At 36.8% G+C, this 14,201-nt stretch overlaps 1 long non-coding RNA gene across 1 annotated transcript; it reads left to right on the forward strand.

Moving 5' to 3' along the window:
• Positions 1–6,102: 6,102 nt before the first annotated feature.
• On the forward strand, positions 6,103–6,606 carry LOC124169546. Its single transcript, XR_006867151.1, has 2 exons — positions 6,103–6,141; positions 6,269–6,606. It is a non-coding gene; the product is annotated as an uncharacterized LOC124169546 (long non-coding RNA).
• The last annotated feature ends 7,595 nt before the right edge of the window (positions 6,607–14,201 follow it).

Here is a 14,201-nt window from a genome sequence, read left to right on the forward strand (position 1 = left end):
GATGGATCTTACCTTCTCACGCTAGAAGAAAGCTTCAAGAAGTTAGTCTCATTGGTCAATACGCATTCGTTAGGTATGACGGGTGTAACTGGGTGATCCTACATCTTCAATATCAACGTTTCAGGCAACGTAGGAGTGAAAAAAATTATCTATTTCATTTCATCAAATTTTCCGAGACTACTGTTGGTGGATAATAAAAGAAGGTGTATGTCCACCCAATATATCTTGACCACTTTCCCAGGGAGAAAACCAAGACCTATAAGACGTCTTCTAGACGTCTTATAGGTCATGAAATGGTCAATGGTTTTACTTTGGTTTTGAAAAGAAAAAAAATGACCAGCAACAATGATGAGCAAAAGTTTTTAAATGCGTCGCTTAGCAGTTCTAGTACATTCTGGAATCCATTTACATGAAGATTACTCGTTAATTCCAAATTTATTTACTTCATCATTAACGTGGTCTATGTTTGGTTTTGAAGTGGTCTGGAAAACGTCGAATAAGACGTCTTCAAAAGAGGTCGAAAAGACGTCAAAAAAACGTCATTTAGATGGTGAGAAAATCCTCTCGATCTCATATTAATAATGCATATTCCCTATAAATTTTCCCTTTGCGGGAAAGTTGCCAGCTTATATCAGGGTCTTGATCTTATTTTTTTCAAAATCAGATATTGTTGACCACTGCCGCTACAGTGGTTTTACTTTGGTATTGAAAAGAAAAAAAATGACCACTAAAAATTGTGAGAAAAAGTTTTTTAAATGCTTCGCTTAGCAGTTCTAGGACATTCTGGAATCCATTTTCATGAAGATTACTCGTTAATAGGGAACTTGCATACATTTCAGATATAATCAATAACCCCAAAATTATATAAAAATATATGTTTGCTTACCTCGGTGAAAGTTTTTTTGTTATTTTATGAAGTGGTTTGCGATATTTAATGCATCAAAGTTCACGAGAATTTTCAAATGCAAGTGAGAAGCGAAAACGCCCGATGATTGGCTGGTAGAAAAGTGACGTCATAGTTCAGTACGAGGAGGCACGGCCATATTACTTGAATTGATTACATGCGATGGCGTGGTTATGATTCATTTATTGAAGTGCAGACGTATCGGAGTTGTTCAGTGTGACTTCAGGGCTATTATTTGATCTATTTCCCCTCCATTGAAAGCGATAGATTGCGTAAAGATGAAGGAATACGGTTATTCCTAGTCTGATCCTAGCAAGCTTCCTGTTACTGATTCCATCATGATAACAGGGTATTTTAGTGAAACTGTAGACTTCGTCGGCGCGGAAAGTCGATGTCGAGAAATGGAAAGGTAGCTGATGTGCATCTGAAATGTTTTATAGTTCATAAAAAAGTGAGACTTGCGTATAATATTGGCGAAAGCGTATACTCATGTGAAATGTGTATTCTTTTGGCAGTCCGGTAGAGTCTTATGGTGAACTTATTTCCACCTCGAAGCTGTCGATGATACTTTCAACTTAAAAATACCTTGCCTGGAGGGCGACAGGAAGCTCTGAGAAGCCAGACTATTAATTTTTCAATTTAGTAGCGATAATATAGACGAACTTCCAACACAATGTAAGTAAGTACCATCTTGTGACTCAAAACCCCGAAGCCACTTCCTATTCTACAGAAAGAATCGGTCAATCGCACTTCGATCAATATAATAAACACAACGTCTTCAGGTGTTAATAAGTTACTTTTGTAATGAAATCCTTCCTAAATTAGCATTAAAATGTGAATGTTTTCCAAACAGAGTCTTTAATACATTTTGGGAGCTTTTCTCTCGATATATCTGAAACCTACTCTAAAGGCGAGCTCATCGTCATTGCGATCGGTTGTCACTTAAAAATTCAGTATCGGAAATCCTAGAGGGATGACCTTCGACGATAACCATGATCACCTGCACACTCACTATCACTGGAACCCGTGGTGAAAATATCATCCCAATCCAATTTCTATTTGGTTTTAACTGGGGAAATAAGATCAACATAGAACTGCACATTCTTTGGGAAACTTTGGGTTTGACTTTCCCTCAAACATCCCATTTCCCCTGTGGTGCACATCAGTCCTATCTTTTTACGATGGCCTGACAACCTTTAAATGGATCCTTGGTTTATCCTGACAACCAACTAAATGGAAATTGCTGATCCACACGTCTTCCTCTATCTCCAGAGTTTCCAAATCAAGGGCCGCGGAGCATTCCTCTTGTGAGTCAACTTTTTCTGAAAAGCAAGCAACGGCGTAGAATAAAATCAAAGAATGCTGCGATTCATTTTTTGTGACCACCTCTGGATTCCATTCTTTTTCCATCTACAACTTCCTTTATCTTTCGGGGTAAACTATGGGACAAGATAATGTTTAAATATTTTCATTAATTTATAACAAAATATAAGTTCTAAAAATACCCAAAAGCCATTTTATTAATTCGCACTGATGAGTGTAAATTAATGTGGAAGATGAATGCTGTAGACGTAGTAGTTTTCCTTAGGTTGAGTTGCAAAGTTCATGAAGTTGACAAAACGGCCAATTTTTCGGTGCGCGGAGTCATTCATTGCACTGGCCGTGTCTACATTTTTCCATTTTTTTGTGATAAATAAATCAGAATTTAGGATAAAATTTCCTTTAAAGTGACGTATAGTTCATTATTATAGCACGCAGTGAAGCCAGGATATAAATTTGCAAAGTACAGCGGCACATCATTTTGACGCCGACAGTAGAAGAAAACGCTGTCTTCTTGGCTGGCACTCGAATGCATGAGGATCAACGTTGCTCTATATTTTCATATTTCCTCCCTTGATTTTAAACATCATGGAATTTCCTATGTCCTTCCGTAACTGAAATTGAACAACAGCCATAAATAATTTGAGTCCATCGTAACCATCGAGAAACACCTATCTCGATTTTTGTTGAGAAGTTGAGTTTTTATTCTACGGCGGCCGAATTATCGAAAAATCTCAGTTTCAAATCATTCAGTCAATGAAATATGGAAATATTATTTATATTAAAGTTATCTTCGCTCACATAGCACATGGGTTTATCATTCCGTTTATTATACTCTTATTTTTCCGTAACGCTCATCCCGACAGACGGCATGCATCGAGGCTTTTTTTCTAATTTCCTCCGTGGGAATGGAGGCGAAAATTTTTTCTGGGGTGTTATTGCACAGAGGAACAATGCACCTTTTGTAATTTTTCCTTATTTCAGCCATGTTCTCCTTTAAACGCAACGCGGCTCTTCCAAACCTGCAGTACTGGGCTTGGATCTTGGACTCCTACTGAACTATGACGTCACGGCATAAGATTAGTGGGGGCGGTATTTTTTAGCCCGCGAAACTCGGGTGACTTTTGGGAGTCATTTTCTAGTGTATAAACAGAAATTTTAGCGGAAAAAAGTACCTTGCGGTACTAAGTGTTTACTGTAGTATTTCAGCATACTGTTTATAAAAAGTATGCAATTTCCCTATTCCAAATTTATTTACTTCATCATTAACGTGGTCTATGTTTTGTTTTGAAATGGTCTAGAAAACGTCGAATAAGACGTCTTCAAGAGAGGTCAAAAAGACGTCAAAAAAACGTCATTTAGATGGTGAGAAAATCCTCTCGATCTCAGGTTAATAATACGAGTTCCCTATAAATTTGCTCTGTGAGGGAAAGTTGCGAACTTATATCAGGGCCTGATATGCCATTTTTTTTTCAAAATCAAATATTGTTAACCACTGCCGCTATCCAAGGGAGAACACCAAGGTCAAAAAGACGACTTCTAGGCGTCATTTAGATGGTCGAAAAAACGTCTTAATACCAGGTCAATATAACCTATTTCCTTCCCTCCACCGTGACCTAATCACGACGTCTTCTGGTTGGTCAAAAAGATGTCTTTAAGACGTCATTTAGATGGTCGAAAAAATCTTGCGATCCCAGGTCAAAAAACCTATTTCCTTCCCTCCACCGTGACCTAATCACGACGTCTTCTGGTTGGTCAAAAAGGCGTTTTTAAGGCGTCTTTTAGATGGTCAAAAAAACGTATTAATCCCAGGTCAATAATACCTATTTCCTTTGAAGGTGGATGGATAGATGAAGTCATAGTGCGCACGTGCACCAAAATGCATAGGCAACTTTTCTGGCAAATGTTCATAAAAGCGATTTAAAGTTGGGAAAACTCGTTCTTTAAATGTCTTTACTAAATATATAGCTATGTATATTCTAGAGAATAGTAGAGTAGAATAATAGAAATTCTATAGAATGTCTATTTTATGAAAGTATGGCTGTTGATTGGACTTCAAAAATACCAATATTTTAGATTATGTAATTAATTTGACAAAAAGATTATTTAAACAAATTATATATATTTGAAAAACAAAAATAGTTGTAAGGAAAGAGCAGTCATCAACAATTTAAGCAAAATGTATAATAGGGTTGTTCAAGCCTATCAGAACGGTCTAAAAAAACGAATGTATATCACTTCTGATGTAATTTCATTTTGATTGGGATGAATGATAGATGCGTTGAAAAAGTAATGATGGAGTTATTAGCAATCAAAATTCGAACAATTTTAAACGCCGCCAAAAACGGTCGGCCATCTTGAAATAGAGGTGATGACGAAACAAGCCTGTACGGCTGGCCTGTACCCTCGATCGCCTCGATCGCTCGATGCCAAGCTGAGCACTCTGCATGCCGACTGGACATTTGCCAAGGTTATTCCTTATTTTGAAATGGCCTATGTTGTGCATGAAGCTTCCGGATGGATCAAGGCGACATAAAATCCATTCTTCAAGTTAGGCAGGCAACGTATGTAGTGTAATCGTTGACAGGAATTGAAAGTTTTGTATAGCTGCATTTGCAAGGAAACTACCTACGTGCAGTGAACTTTCATTTTTCCGCTAGTGCAAGTGAACAAAATTTGGGCCTTAATGTACCCCTGAGTGAATTGATTGCATATAGACGATGAAGTAAAGAGTGAAGCGACAAGTGATGTGAGTTGTGAATGTAACATCTTCGACGTAATTATTTATTTCTTCCATGCTGGTTCAATCAACCCTATACATTTCGATCTAAGGTATCTAACTATTGCGAAGGATATGTTTCATATTTGAGCTAGTTGTACTTAGAGGATACATCGAACGTATATTAATTTTCATTCGTTTGTTCGCCTCTAAGTTCTGTTTGATTTTATTACCTATTGCCAATTCATTTGGAGCATTCGTCAGTGTTTACATTTCACGAATTTCGTTGCGCTGTTGTTTGTTTTGGTCATATTTTGGTTACGGTAATAGTGAAAGTGAAATTCGAAGTTTTTTGATGTTACAATAACTGGTTTAGCTAGTTTAATAATGTGTTTCAGCCTATTCATTTCATTGTCTTCGTAATGTCAATGTAAAATAACGTAAACTGATTCTAAGTCGTTAGTGATGAGCGGTAAGTGAGGTGTGGAGAATCCTTACGAACTTCAAGGAGTGCAAATTCTTTTGTGTGTGCAGAGTGATTGGAAAACCGATTGTCATGTTTTATTAGTGTTACATAATAGTGTTTTATATTTATTGTGAGCCAAGTTTTTTATTGAATCAGTTGATTTGGAATATACTGATTATACGTATCAAAAAGACAGCTCGTGAAATGTGTGCGTTGTAGTGCTATTTGTGATATGATGAGCAATAAATATGTACAAGTAAGGGTAATTGTGCTTATTATTACTCTTATTAAAGGATAAATTTGGATTTTCTTTAAACACTGATCTGGCGGCAGACGCTGGAGATCTTTAAAAAAAAGTGGAATAACCCTGCTGAGCCACTTCAAACACTGCAGTAGGGCATCTACAGGCTTGTGACGTCACACACCAATTCAAGATGGAAGTAGGGCTTTTTGGCGTCACGTAAAATTTGTCACTGTTTAAAGCCTTCTCTAAACATGTACAATGAAGAAAATAGCATAATATTATTGTCATTGCTCCTTCTGAAGCACGATCTTTCGATTTCTTAAATAAAAAAAATATGGTGAACAACCCTATTATATTACTTAATCAAAATTGATACGTACGTATCAATTTTGATGGTAACTAAGTTAATTCAGTACATAGTTAAGTAACTATGTACTGAATTAACTTAGTTACCATCAATAAACAAATCCAATTCAATGGAATAACAGGTATGTATCAAAATTCTAGTCTCTTCTTTTTTGTTAATGAACAACAATTCTTTTTTATTTTAATATTATGAATAATATCGTCATAAACTTTTATGTTTCATAATTATGTACTCATATTTATTCATAGCCCTAATGAAGGTGTTAAAATACATTGGCAAAACTTGCATTGAAAATACGTCAAGGCCTATACTGCAAGACATTGAATCAACATGAATGCATTCATTGATAATGCTGCAGATGCCTTTGAGACAGCTAAGATATCTACATTATGTTTAGAAGGTGTCTTCAAGTTATTAAAGATATATTCTACATATTAGCAAAAGACGTATAAGATATTACATAGACATTTTGTCAATATTTGTGCTCTGTGGGAGTTTTCTACATTTTGTTATACTTTCCGTTTCTCGGACATTAATCTTTGTTTAGTTTTCTGTTGGTTATATAATTAAAAAATTACTTCATTCATTTCGTGTTTTAACTCCTATTTTTATCTCCCAAAAGGTTTTCCTTGAAACTTGGTGGAGGGAAGAAAATATGTCTTCTTGTTGCATTTTTCAAAATATTTTAACCATCAAAATGTCGTATTTTTGATCAAAAAGAAAAGGTCGCGATTGGGTCATGGTGGAGGGAAGGAAAAAGGTATTGTTATCCCGGGATCGAGAGGTTTTTTGACCATCTAAATGACGCCTTAAAGATGCCTTTTTGACGAACCACAAGACGTCGTGGATAGGTCATGGTGGAGGGAAGGAAATAGGTTTTATTGACCTGTGATAAAGAGGTTTTTTTGACCATCTAAATGACGCCTAAAAGACGTCTTTTTGACGAACCACAAGACGTCGTGGATAGGTCATGGTGGAGGGAAGGAAATAGGTTTTTTTGACCTGGGATTAAGACGTTATTTCGACCATCTAAACGACGTCTAGAAGACGTCTTTTTGACGAACCACAAGACGTCGTGGATAGGTCATGGTGGAGGGAAGGAAATAGGTTTTTTTGACCTGGGATTAAGACGTTATTTCGACCATCTAAATGACGTCTTTTTGACGAACCACAAGACGTCGTGGATAGGTCATGGTGGAGGGAAGGAAATAGGTTTTTTTGACCTGGGATTAAGACGTTATTTCGACCATCTAAACGACGTCTAGAAGACGTCTTTTTGACGAACCACAAGACGTCGTGGATAGGTCATGGTGGAGGGAAGGAAATAGGTTTTTTTGACCTGGGATTAAGACGTTATTTCGACCATCTAGAAGACGTCTTTTTGACCTTAGTGTTCTCCCTGGGTTAGAGGAAACCCTGGATTCTGTGAATGACGCCACGGATGTTGTCTAAATACCGCCATACGTTAAGAACTTGACTGATGAAGAAGACGTCAATGATAACATTTGAACTGCGAAGCCGATTAACAATGACATCGCGGTAACATTGCAAACGCATCGAGGCGATGGCATAGTGGAGCACCGGCTGAGTGCGCAAGAAGAAGAAGGAAAGCCATCAGAGTACAAAAAAAGATATCCAGTCGTCTGATAAAAGGCACTAATTTTCCAAAATGGAAAAAGGATATTGATGCTAAGGCCCGTATCCAGAAACCTCACTACTGCTAGATACGTCATCAGATGATGACGTAGCCGCTGTAGCGGCCGAGCACCGCTACGGGCACCGCTGCAAAAGTCTAGTGAGGTCCATGGCACACTACTCGCTACAAGTAATATGGCCGCCGGGTTTCGTCTGCTTATCGTCTCGCATTTATTATTAATAATTATTGATGTTGAAAGGGCTATAAGCTCATGATAATTATTTATTATTACTTAAAAAGATAGTAAGAATGCTTCAATAACCATATTTTATCCTAATGAGTAAATATTTTACCTAATTTAACTACCAATAAATACTGTCAACAATACCGTGATGAAACCTCTTAGGATTCACCGTTTTATTTGCAATTAACTTCTAAACGGGCCCTGTCATGCCTTGAAAACCATTTATAATTAAATACAAATAAATTAGGGACACAAGAATGTCTCGCCTTGATGCTTTTGAAATACTTTTTTTACGAAAAATAACCATTGTCAACGCAACTATGCTGAAACCTCGTCGACTTTGCCATTCTAATAGCTATTAACTTTGGTATAGACCGTGGCTTTCCTTGAAAACCATTAATATTATATATATATATATATATATATATATATATAAGTGCCCAAATAAAGTTGCAATCACCAGCTTTGTGTCTCTGATATCCAAAATTTGCGTAAAATACTCAAAGCGACAAAGTCGTCTTCCAGTCAGCTACGTCCATTCTCAGTTACTGCTAGTTTGAATAATTTCAGTTCCGAGCCATTGAAAACCATGTTCAATTACGTGAAAACTTTGATTTATGCCGTCACAAAAATGACGAGTTAAAGTTTAAGGGAAGGGTCGATGGAAATGGCATATTGCTTCTCAGTCCGTTTACAATAGCACATGATATTCATCTCATAATGAATGTCACGTAAATCTTCGGACGTTGCAATACAATAGGTACATGTATCTATTATATTACCTCAAAGTCTAAAATATCCAACTATACCAATGCAATCGACAGTTGTACGAGTATATTTGTCAACCACAATGACGAATTGCGCAAGTGACACCAAGGATTATTCAGCAATAAATACCACCACAAGAATTACTGAGTTCACAAACTTGTATTTATTAACGTCGTAAAACTCACTTTCAATTCAACAAATAAAATGATCACACTTTACAAGAACACTTGTCCAAAAAAAAGTACTCACGAAGAAAATCAACATCAACACGACACGTACTGTTACTTCACAAATCTAATTAACACAAATTGCAAATAAAATTGTCCAGGAAATGTTCACACGAAGAAAATCGGGAGCGAATACACTAACTGTAACTTCACAAATCAAATTACACATACATTGCGGACACAAGAAGTCGGTAATTAGAGCGAAACATCGGCAGCGACGACCCGTACAACTTAATAACGGCACTATTTTAAAAAAATGCTCACTTTCCTTTCATTTCGCATTGTCAACAATAATTGTAACAGATGAAACATTTTATTTAAAAAATCATCAATAAAGTCAGCACCGAAACTAGGGTGTCCTGAACAAAACTTGATGAGGTTACTCTTTTCCGCCCAGATTGGTGCATTTTCGGGGTGCGGGGTCTGGGGCATCGGCCGGCTTTCCCCGGCGGCAGAGCCGCCGAGGCCAGCCGGCAATCACCGGCGATCGACACTAGTCGAGACACTTGGTACACGTCGCGAGATTTCTGAACACGAAGATTTATCAGCATGTACCAGCTGGTTCTCAATGATAACTTTGCCGATTTAAAGGGACACTTTTCACATAATGAACGGAACCAGATTCACAGAAGAAACTTGAAGAACCAAGAAAATCCCATCCCTAGTAGCACAAGAAATGTTGAGCATATGCTCAGATTATGTCAGGGAAATATGTTTTGCACACAACATTAGCATATGCTGAAAATATGTTCAGCAGATGTTTGAAACCACATGTTTTCAACATATGCTCGAAATATTTCCAGCATATGTTCAGACGATGTGTTGAGCATATTTTCATAGAAATATGCTCCACATGTGTTCAACGAAATATGTTGAGCATATGTACGTAGACATATGCTCCACATGTGTTCAACGAAATATGTTGAGCATATATACGTAGACATATCCCTGTAAACACAATGAGTTGCAGCAACGTTGCAGTCAGGTTGCACGAGGTTGCAGAGGTTGCAGGGCTGTTGAGGTCTCTTTGCAACGTCCTGGCAACGTTGCAGACAGGTTGCACGAGGTTGCAGAGCTACTTAGGTCTCTTGAAACGTTGCAGACAGGTTGCTTTGCAACGTCCTTACAACAATTTTCCCTCATTCATTAAAATATGAAAATATTGAGCTAAAAGAATAGGTACCCACACAGCAGAGGATATTCCTGGAATATCCTATTTTGATCCGTTATATTCCTATTTCGTCCCAGAGACATTGCGAACCATTGTGGGATATTCGCGGTATATATTTTGACAGTAGGCTTTTGTGTATGTAATAACTGAGTCACAGTTGTTACAGTGTGTTTCATCATTTCTTTTCGGAACACCCAAGAACGCCGTCCACCTGGGGTGCTACGAAATGCAGATTAATTAAATATCAATCAATTCCCTTAAGATGTAAAAAAAATCCTGCCATGATAAGTTTTCCTCGTTTCATAAAGAAGAATGTTCTTCGAAATGTGATTTCACTCGTGCTTTTTAATCTACTAAGGTGATGATACAAAAAAGATATATTTCCCAGTGGGATTTATTCCTCAAGTCATAAGGCGAAACTTAATTTTTCGCCTACCAAGATTTAGACTCCCGCCCGCGATGTCGAGCTATCGATTGTGGATACCATCGATGGTCGATTCCACCAATAGTCGATTTCCATCGAGAGAAAAACAACATGCCAACGGCCATGGCCGTTTGATGGCCGTTGTCGTATTCATTTGCACATTAATAATGTTACGTGAACTGTGTTGTGTTCTTCGTGAGCGGAATTGATCCTGCCGAAGCATATCAGCCTCTTAAGTTCTTCTTTTACTTGTTTCACCAGCACCTAGGCAATCATCTACTGTTACTACGTAATTTTGTAGTGTTATGTTTGCGAAACTTCTCCAACAAAAGTTTATCAACCGCAGAAGTTCTACTTTTGCTTCCTTCATCAGAATCTGGGTAAGTAGAAGTGTTGCTTATTGCAACATTTTTTATTTTAAATGAAGCATATTCTTAATATTTTCAACCTTCTCACACTTCCTGAGACAGCTCAGTCAATCCATCTTCTGTGGATTGAAAAACATTACATATGCATAAACCTAAATTTATTTTAATGCTTGACGCATTGCATCACCGTAGTGTGGGAGGATTATGAAGAAAAACTTCTCGGCTTTACTATTTATTGAGTCATTTAAAGTTATTTACATTTTTTATAGTGTTTATTTTTCATTTAGGTGTAGTGGGTTTAAGTGTAGCTTCATGTCAAAAACATCTTCATGATGATGTAAAAAGTTTTGGATCAAAGTTCCAATCAGGTAATTGTTATTAAAAGAAAACATTTCAATCAATTTTGTGTCTCATTTTTGATAATTTTTTGTAGTTAAAGATGTCACTGTGATTTTGTTAAAGAGGGGATAAGTAATGGGATTTGATTTGTTGGAGGCAAGTCTATTTGTGCACATTACTCAGGGATAAAACCATTGGGCCATAATGATAAAGTAAATATCAGTTTATCTGTGGTAATATTATTAATACCCAGCCCAGTATAGGAAATGGTTTAGATTCATCTTCCTTTATGTTTGCTTGAAGCACTTTTCAATAGAGTGATCAAAGACTTTGAGATGCGTTGGCTCCCTAATATTGTTTTCTTCTAAGCAAGCAGACTGTTTGATCTTGATTCCAATTATGCAGGGTATCCCATTTATCTTGACCACCCGAAATAACTTTTTGTTCAGATGGAAGTTCAAAAATGTGTCAAGCAAATGTTCATAAGCCCTCAGGGGGACATTAATCAGCATGACTGCCTTCCTTGTATCTTTGTTTCTACAAAGATTTGAAGAGTGGTATGTCTTTTTTAAATGACACCCTATATTTTTTATGAATGACTGGTGGAGTAGTTCCAATACCCGCCTTCCTGCACTAAGTGCTATTGAGTCAGACATTTTTCATAACACTGTGTTTATGTTAATGGTCCGCTGTGCTACATTTTTGAATAAGTCTTTAGGAGAGGAAATGAACTGCCAAATAAAAAATATAGGGTGCCATTTTAAAAAGACATACCGCTGTTCATATCTTTGTAAATAATAAAGCTACAAGGAAGTCAATCATGCTAATTAATGTCCCCCTGACGGCTAATGAACATTTGCTTGACACATTTTTGAATTTCCATCTGGACAAAAAGTTATTTCGGGTGATCAAGATAAATGGGACATCCAGTATTCTTCATGTAAAATTGTCATAGTGGATGTGTACAGCCTTTGGTTCAATGAATTATCCCTAATATAATAATTTTTATTTCAGATTGATTTTTTGAAAAGAGTTGGGGGTTCTACTCCACCAGATGCAACAAGGCGTGGGTTGAGAGCATCATTCTTAGATGATATTGCAAAATATTATTTATTGGAAGGCCTTAAAGGGAACATAAAGTTTGGACAGACACACATTCATTTGGCTCTAAGCTGTAAGTAAAGTTTTCAAATTTCTATTAATTAAATACTTCAATGAGACCAACATATGTCAGTAGCTTAGGTATTTTCCTTGAGAGCTATCAGCAATCCATCCTTGCATTTTGTTGAAATTCTTGCAAGGACATTACTTTTGTTATTTTGTGCTGTCCAGCGCCCAGAATTGAATTATGCTCTCTAGTCTCTTGGGTTGTATTCAAAGTTAGTACTCTCCCTTTCAATACAACCCTAGCATTCGATTATTTTTATTACCATTCCTATGATTTTCAAGATTGGCTGTTCTAAAAAATATCATGAGATAATTTCTGTTTTCTTTGAATGACATTCAATTATTGTTGTGCGTGCTTATTTCATTAACATTTGGACTAAACTTTTATTTCTCTAAAGTAAAGAAACCACTCTCCAGCCTTAAATTTATCAGGTGGATTTTGTGGGAAAATTAACTGCTTACGCCTTAATTATCGAGGTCATTTCAAGATCTCATGTAATGACAGTAATGATAATAGAATCGCTCAAGAAAATGACTAAGTATATGCAGCCAAGCTCGTGTCTCAAACCCTTGTTTGTCATTTCATATGAAGTAATTTGCCAACTCTTGCCTCATAGAAAGTCCAAATTTGTGGGCTCTGACCTAGGTGGCAAGTGCAATACTAATCCTGCTGATTTCATCAGCTGACCATCACATCTTATTGGTTATGTGCATCTATTTAAAAATGGCCCTACAAAAACTACTGTCTTAATTATATTATAGTCAATTTACTTCTCACCTTTATAATAAGATGAAAAGTACATTATACATATTTTTTAGTAATGTAAACTTTTTCTGGTCCCATAGTTATTTCTGAAGACCTTCTTCAGTATTTAAAGAGAATTGAGAAGACGCAGCTGGAAATTTTAAAGGAAATTCGGGCTTTGAAAAGAGCTAAGTCGAACTGCCAGATGCCAGATGAAAGTGACAACGACTTATTATTGACCTGGAAATTCCCCATGGATACAATGGAAGAATTTGATGCCCTGGAGGTGGAACTCCTCAAAAAGCCATTCCACGCAGCTCTGGTAAAATAAAACTTTTGAGTGTCATTTGTTTGATGGGCTTTTATAAGTAGCTGTTTGTGAGTTTTTTTGTGTTGTAAAAATTCCTCTGATTTTTCAGACTGTAGAGTTATGCAGACGAGGTCGGAATAACATTACTGAGGGTGTTTTCGGCATGTTATACCACCTATTTACCAATAACCTTGGTCGGAGATTTTCATTTTTCGGCCATTCCAAAATGAACACTAAAAAAATCCAGTTCTGTGCCACCAGAACGTGTGCCTGTATTATTGGTATGTTGTGCTTATAAAATTATTTCAAAATGGGAACTGTTCAATAAAACTACTTGTGTCTAAAATCCTTACTAAAATTTAATTTCAGATGCTTTCCGTTGCAAGCCCACATTAAAGGAATATGGCCATAAGCACATAAAGGAGAAGGCAATTGACTGGTTCAGGCACGCTGAGTCAAGGCATCAGAGGGTGGAGGAAAGGAAAACAAATTGTAAATAAGGAATAATAAAAAAATTTCCTTTGAAACGACACAATTTAAAGTATTATTTATTAAAGGTTGCATCACGTTACGCTTCTGGTGGTGAAGATTTGTGAAAATGTAGTAAGGATTAAATTTTGGCAGTAAATTGGTTGACGTGAGACGTAGCTGCAACGTTGTGGCAACCTATATGGTTTACAGAAGGTTGCAGGCAGGTTGCAATCATGTTACGTGTCACGTTGCAAAGATGTTGTGAAGACGTTGTGAAAACGTAGTACGGAGGACGTTTGGCAGTAAATAAG

The sequence above is a fragment of the Ischnura elegans genome, chromosome 12 (assembly GCF_921293095.1).
Source record: "Ischnura elegans chromosome 12, ioIscEleg1.1, whole genome shotgun sequence".
Lineage (NCBI taxonomy): Eukaryota > Metazoa > Arthropoda > Insecta > Odonata > Coenagrionidae > Ischnura > Ischnura elegans.